Here is an 8,132-nt window from a genome sequence, read left to right as displayed (position 1 = left end):
CCCCCCAATAATATGTGAAATTTATGAATTTCAGAAGGTTAGTATACAGGTTGACATGTATGTGCCTTGTACTTTAAATATTCATTAATTTTACAGTTACTCCACTTTATTTAGAAACCTTTTAAAAAGAAACGGCTAAAACAAAGTGGTACAGTTTTTTGACTTAAATAGCCATAACTCCATCTCTTCTCACAGTAAGCTGATCTTAGATTAACTGTACTCACTTGTCGACCACCACACTGATCTAACAGCAGCTCATAAAAGCAGACTCAGACTTCCTGGTGCTGTAACTCTCACAGACAGGTTTTCAGGACAAACTTCTGCTGGATCGGAGGACTCTCACCGCGAGAGAGCATGGTGCATAGTTTCCAAACGCACAGCATGATAGCAGATGGTCGTGTGGGAGGTTAGCGAGTTCCTAAACATGCAGAACTTCATATCAGCTCAAAAACAGCGTGGGAGGGAGACGATAAAAATGCTTGCATTCTCCTCAAAAGATGCAGTGTGCTGAACGACTGCTTTCTGATGTCAAGGACCATTAGGACCATCAGATTTCAGAGGGAAACTAAAGACTTGAGTACTATAAAAGTCAAGAATTTCTGGAAGGAATGCGTATCACCCATCAAATTTTAGACTAAGATCATTATATCTCTCATGACCTGTTCAGATACGTGCTGTGGATGACAGTAAGCTCCTACCACACCAAATTTGAACTTAATATTTGTAAAATCCAGTCAGAGCCTTTATTGTGTAGGCTAAAGTTGACTAGCTGTGGTAGTCCTCTTCAGTTACTGTATTTATTCATGTATAATACGACCCCCCCCCCCCTTTTTAACTTAAAAAGCATAAAAATTTTAATCCTCAAACTACCTCCAATTTTATACAGACTTCAATATTTTTCAGCCTTTGCAGTCTTTATACATATCAGTAAAATGATTATTGGACTGTTTGTTTTATTTTAACAACATATGTACTAAAAGGTATTTTGACAGCTAATATACAGTATATCAGCTATATACATCAGTATAATATATCAGATATATACAGTACATCATATATCATATGAATTCTGGCATTTTACACATAGTCCACCAGGATGCGCCAACACAAAAGTCAGACTTCACATGAGGTTTGGGCCATCTTGTGGGGGAAAAGCAGATTACTTCCTACTCGCGTGGTGGGGAAAAGTTTTTTCAGGGATACAAACTTTTTCAGAACACCGGTAGACGGCAGCCATTACAGACAAACATGTATTTGTTGTTGTTCCAGGAGCAGCCCGGTCACACGCCAATGTCATTAGTTCGTTATCATTACTGAGCTGCAGGACTGCTTTCCCCCTTTTTTTCACATCATGTCACCTGCCTGGATCTGTTACTACCTCGCTCTGAAGCACGAAGGAGTGTCAGGGGTAAGCTCTTTTCAACTGATTTTACGATGCGGTCTCATTTCCGGACTCAATAATTTAGTGAATGAAGCCGATATTTTAGTTAAAATACATAAGTAAAAATATTTATCTGAGTATAGTACTTCCCCCCCAACTTTATGGATGATGTTATGGATTTAATTTTACGTATTATACTTGAATAAATATGGTAGGTCAACTGCAGACGTTAAAAAGCTAAGGCTGTGATTACTTACATGGCCTTTTATACATTGTAAGGCAATACACAATGGGCCTGGCCTTAAACTACCCCAGCCCTAATTGTGTTTGCTTTGAGCAGAGAGCCGTCTTGATGTGAGCGGGGGTCAAAGACTATTAGAGAGTTTTATTAAAATCCTTCCAGATATTCATGAAATATTTTACTAACATACATATTTCCTATTCTAATCCAAACCAAGATGGCCACACAGATAACTGACTTTAGCAGACTAAGTTATAGCAATAACTCAGTCACTGTTACTAGCATTGGCCTCTAATTTACTATGGTAGTAGCTGAGACTCATTCCCAACACATTCTGTGACTGCTAACAGTTCTCACCTGTGAATGTCTACAATATTTTCAAGTATTAGCCAAATTGTATAAAATGTATTTTTATTTAAGAACAGATTTTCATAATTTCAATATCTAGCTTCAAAGATATGCAATTCTTCTTTTGTTGTTGTTTGACCCTTCCTGCACACAATGTTAGCATCAGACATTTTTATATTCCGCAATAAGCAGCAGAATAAATCTTTAAAAAATAAAAAGACAGTGTTTGGCATAAAATTGTGGAGCACGTCCGATGACATGGAATAAAAAATTTTTTTTCACATGGCCAAGAGATAACGTGTGCCCACGCAATGACTAACGTGATAATTACGTCAAATTTTGTCAACCTCATGCTTTCGCTGTGAGTTTGATCTGATGCCTACAGTGGGGTGCGAAAGTTTGGACAGCCTTGTTAATTTTCCTGATTTACCTTTATAAGTCATTGATTGTTTGGATTAAAAAAATCAGTAAAATATATCATATAGGGGACAAACACAGTGATATTTGAGAAGTGAAACGAAGTTGATATGATTTACAGAAAGTGTGCAATAATTGTTCAAACAAAATTAGGCAGGTGCATAAATTTGGGCACCATAAAAATCTCTTAACTCAATATTTAGTAGATCCTCCTTTCACAGAAATAACAGCCTCTAAACACTTCCTATAGCTTCTAATGAGAGTCTGGATTGTGGCTGAAGGTATTTTAGACCATTCTTCTTTACAAAACATCTCTAGTTCATTCAGGTTTGATGGTTTCTGAGAATGGACAGCTCTCTTTAAGTGACACCACAGATTTTCAATAATATTCAGGTCTGGGGACTGAGATGGCCATTCCAGAATGTTGAACTTGTTCCTCTGCATGAAGGTCTTAGTAGATTTTGACCCTGTTTAGGGTTGTTGTCTTGTTGGAAGATGCAGCCCCGGCTTCAGCAGCTTCAGCTTTGTCACTGATTCCTGGACACTGGTCTCCAGAATCTGCTGATATTGGTTGGAATCCACGTGTCCCTCAACTTTAAGAAGATTCCCAGTCCCTGTACTGGCCACACAGCCCCACAGCATGATGGAACCACCACCACATTTTACTGTAGGTAGCAGGTGTTTTTCTTGGAGTGCTGTGTTCTTTTTCCTCCATGCATAACGGACCTTGTTCTGTCCAAATAACTCTATTTTAGTTTCATCAGTCCACAGCACCTTATTCCAAAATGAAGCTGGTTTGTCCAAATGTGCTTTAGCATACCTCAAGCAGCTCTGTTTGTGATGTGGGCGGAAAAAAGGCTTCCTCTGCATCACTCTCCCATACAGCATCTCCTTGTGTAAAGTGCTGAATAGTTGAACGATGCACAGTGACTCCATCAGCAGCAAGATGATGTTGTAGGTCTTTGGTGCTGGTCTGTGGGTTGACTCTGACTGTTCTCAACATCCTTCACTTCTGTTTATTCCAGATTTTTCTTGGTCTGCCACTTCGATCCTTGACTTGAACTGTGCCTGTGGTCCTCCATTTTCTCACAATGTTTCTCACAGTGGAGACTGAAAGCTGAAATCTCTGAGATAGCTTTCTGTATCCTTCCCCTAAACCATGACGGTGAACAATCTTTGTTTTCAGCTAGTTTGAAACTTGTTTTGAGACTCCCATGCTGTGACTCATCAAAAAAGATGCAAAGAGGAGAAAAACATACAATTGCCCCCCTTAAATACCCTTAAGCATAATTGGAGTCACCTGTGTATGGAGGTCAAGGGTCACTGAACTTACCAAATCAAATTTATGATCCAATAATTAGTTCTAAAGGTTTTGAAATCAATAAAATGAAAACAGTTCCCAAATTTATGTACCTGCCTAATTTAGTTTAAACAATTATTGCACACTTTCTGTAAATCACATCAATTTCATTTCACTTCTCAAATATCTTAAATATCATATATATGTGTTTGTCCCCTATATGATTTATGTAACTGATTTTTTTATCCAAACAATCAATGATTTATTAAGGTAAATCAGGAAAATTAACAAGGCTGCCCAAACTTTTGTACCCCACTGTATACTGTATTTACACCAGATCACTTTGTTTTCAGTTACAAACAGCCTGCATGTGTAAGTGTCTTTACAGATGTTTTTTTTTTTGACAGCTAACATTTTTAATGTATGAAAAAGGATGAGACACTTTGGGAGATTGTAGGAGAGAAGGGAAGACATTTTGTGGCAACAGCACATGCAAAAAGATGTTTATTGGCAAGTACACTGCCAAAACAAAGGTCACACCTGAATATTTTGTTGGACCACCTTTAGCTTTCATTACAGCGCACAATTGCTGTGGCATCATTTCCACAAGCTCCACAAGTCATTTCACAACACTCTAACACTTGGTCCAGATACTGCAGAGAATGACAGTCATTTGGTGGCCTAGATGTGGTTTGCCAGAGGTGATCCATGCGTGGGCCAGCACCACATGAACATAAACACGACTGGTCCAGTCCTGGCAAGTCATCTGATAAACATTGCCATTGTTGCTGACCTGAACCCACATCCTTTTGACAAACCACTTGCTATGTCAGCAGTGCCAGCTTGATTGCAGACCTGACACACACTTGCCTGCTAGGTGAGTTATTTCTGTCCAGAGTTGCATCAGTCATATTTTCACCAAGATTTCTATTGATGATGGGAGATTTGGACCACTGCGCAAAGTCTTCTCCAGTACATCCCAAAGGTTCTCAAAGGGGTTCAGGCCTGGACTCTGACATGTCATGCTCCCTGAACCAACTTTTCATAATTTGAGCTTGATGAATCCTGGCAGTGAACACGTCTGTGCCCTTAGAGAAGAGAAAATCTTTAGAGTAAATAACCTGGTCACTCAGTAATATTCAGGTAGTCAGCTGACCTCATTCTTTGGGCTGAACCCATACCAGACCGACTGCAGCAACCGATCATAGCACTGTCCCCACAGGCTTGTACAGTAGATACCAGACATGATGGGTGCATGACTTCACCTGCCTCTCTTCTTACCCTGATGCTCCGTCACTCTGGAACAGAGTAAATCTGGACTCAAACGACTTTCCTTCATTGCACCAGAGTCCAATTTCTATGCTATCTAGCAAATTAAAGCTGATATTTCCCTAATTAGCTTTACTGATAAGTAGTTATTTTTACAGATACACTGCTGTTTAGTTCCAATACCTTGAGTTCCCTTCACAGTCTGCATATGGAAATGCTTTCACTTTCACTATTAAACAGTAAATTCTACAGTCGCCTTTCCTTTTCCCCACTATCCTTTCAGTTTCTAATAATGTGTTGGACAGTTCTTAACCCAATTTTATTGATTTCAGCAATCTCCTTAGATGTTTTCTCTGCTTAATGCCAACAATCTGACTGGTCTGAAACAGACTATCTTTTTCCCAAACACAGGATGTGTCTTTCAACATGGTTATAAAGTAAGAACCTTCCCACTGCATCAGTTAGGGTTAAATAACTTGTTGCCAGCTAAAACATAATCACCCTTGCAGTAATTATCCAATAAGAGGCTCTTAATTATTTGCTTAGTTAAATCCAGGTGGTGACCTTTTGTTTGGATAGGCAGTGTGGTTTCTCAGTGATTATTTCACAGCTTTTACAGGACAGAAATTGTTACAACCACCGGTGTTTTTGACAGTGTCTGTCTTCATTTGTCTCTCATGTTGGAAAAGGATCATGAAGCACTGGGTAGATTTTGACTAAACATTAGTAAACCCATAAACGGTCATAACCCAGATGGTTTTATTCAGTTAAAGATTGGTGTGGCAGTGGCTGAGAGTCTTTCACAGTTATACATCGATCCACAACGATGTCGATTAAACAACCATCCCCTACTTTTAAGAGAGAAGCACTGAGCTGAACGAGACGGCTGTAAACGAGAGCTGCAGGCTTTGTGAGACAAATTTTATTTAATTTGGAAGCCTTGTCATCATGGACTGAATGACTTCATTCACTTTCTCCACTCCAATTGCTAAGCTAGCACAGGGGTTCTCAAACATTTTGGGTCTGGGGACCCCTTTCAAGTGCAAAAAAATTCCAGGGATCCCCTCATAAACCCCATGCTGCTTTAAAAGATCATTTACTGTCATTTTAACCCCTAAATGCCATGACTATATATATATATATATATATATATATATATATATATATATATATATATATGTTGTGTTTGTTGTATTAGTTCGTTGCTGTCGATGGATATTTAAAAATAAAAACCAAATTAACAATTTAGTGAAATTTTTTGAGGACCCCCAAGATATCTCTCACAGACCCCTGGGGATCCTGGGACCTCAGTTTGAGAACCTCGCGATTAAATGATTCAGTCGCATCAAGGTAAAATGAAAACACTGATCCATCTCATCATCATATGTCTGATGTGGATCAATGTCCAACACAATCATATGATATCCCATCATATGTCAGACTTGTGAACTGAATTGCATCGAAATTGTTTCATGATAGACTTCGTGATATTGAGAAACATTGTTTCGTCATCCAAACAAATCGAAATCCTATTGTTTCATGTTAAAGCTGGTGATTTACAGCCCTGTCCACAATGCTTCTTCTGTAAACGATGTTACTTTCTAAGTTTGACCTACTTGGCTACAGCTCCATCCTGAAGCGTTCTGCCCCGTGTTGTAACTTTAAACAGCTGTCAGACACATTTACAGCTGCCAGCATTAGAATGATGAAGCTTTTAATCATGAAGTCCAACAATGCTGTCAGCCTCTTCAGACTTTTTTTTTTGTGTGCAGTTTATGAGCCGAGGTAAGAAAAGGAATTTCACCAGCAGCATAATCCAGGCCTCCTCCAGGCAGACAGCTCAGTTCAGTAAGTTCAGCCCTGGAACTGCGACGTGTCGAAGAAAAGAGACAAAATCTTGTTGTTGTACTTCCATAGATTCCCCAGTGACTCATTAGTTTTCTTTTTTTTTTTTATTTTCTCCCCAGCTTTACTTCTACAGTAAAGATGTGCTTGACGGGCCCTGCTTTTCCCTGCGCCTAACACAACACAGCATCTCACCTGGGAGCAGCTGGGTTAAAACCACAGTGTTGACTCCTGAGCCGCTCCATCCATGGGTTGAGTTTTTAGCTTGAGGGTACCTCTGACAGTTGCTGTTGAGTTGAAGAGTGAATTATGCTTTTTTTTTTTTTTTTACATCCTCGGGATTTGAAGTGGTTGAATGTTGCAGACACAAGCTTTTTATGGGAGTGTTTTGTTTCCATGCTACAGTAAAAGCGTGTATCAAATGTCTTTAGGGACTCGACAGCGCTGATGACCGAGGCCGGTGATTCAACAAGTACTTTGGCAGGTGCTGACTGAGTTTGCTTGGCTGGCTTGCAGATCTTGTGCAACTGTTTTTTTTATATATTTTTTTTATTTTTCCCCCTTTCCCGAGGAAATTAATTTGCATTAAATAATACTGAGGTTTCCTGAAACAAACTGAATCAACTGTGCTGTGGTCGAGCCACACCACGAACAAGCTGCGCAAGAAAAGCACAAATCAAATTCAATCTCAAGCTGTGACATCGCGGACATGTGATTTATATTTGTTTGTTTCCTTCGAGGTTTGAGGAATTTATGCAGGACTTTACAAGCTGAAAATAATGCAATAACCAAGTCATCCAGCAGTTACTGTAAGACTTTGCCTTTGTGGAAAAAGAAGCAACATACAGAATAATCTGATGTAATTCAGGCGTGGCCGTTCTGTATTAAAACAAAACATATTGGTACATTAAACGCAGTAAAAACCAAATGTTTACATACACTGCATTAAAAAAAACAATAGTTTTTTCCTTTGCTGACATCAAATCAGACTAAATCTTTCCTGTTTTATTTTCTAAATACTCGTATAAAGAGAGAATGTTTCATTACTTCAAAGTCACAAGTTTCCATCTATTTTATTAGTATTTAGTAGCAATGATCGGATCCCCGATTAGTTGTAACATTAGACTTTATTTGATAAACATATACTTTAACTGTAAAATAAAGACTGTAAATTTACTGTAGGATGTTCAGTTTTTATCATTTTTAAACTAAAAGTTTAAAAATATAGTACACGGATGGGGCCATTTTATTTACACACAAAGCATTCTGGGTAAATGATGATGTGGATAGGTCATCGTGAGGCTGCTAGCGAGCTATATCCACCCTGAAGG

The 8,132-nt window shown here is 38.8% G+C and overlaps 1 long non-coding RNA gene across 1 annotated transcript; it reads left to right on the top strand.

The window, feature by feature from the left end:
• The first annotated feature begins 1,369 nt into the window (after nucleotides 1-1,369).
• Nucleotides 1,370-7,646, top strand: LOC106526184 (uncharacterized). The gene is made up of 3 exons (XR_001311220.1): nucleotides 1,370-1,408; nucleotides 6,729-6,804; nucleotides 6,924-7,646. It is a non-coding gene; the product is annotated as an uncharacterized LOC106526184 (long non-coding RNA).
• Nucleotides 7,647-8,132: the final 486 nt, after the last annotated feature.

Source organism: Austrofundulus limnaeus, unplaced genomic scaffold, assembly GCF_001266775.1.
Source record: "Austrofundulus limnaeus strain Quisiro unplaced genomic scaffold, Austrofundulus_limnaeus-1.0 Scaffold264, whole genome shotgun sequence".
NCBI lineage: Eukaryota > Metazoa > Chordata > Actinopteri > Cyprinodontiformes > Rivulidae > Austrofundulus > Austrofundulus limnaeus.
This window is presented reverse-complemented; position numbering and strand designations above follow the sequence as displayed.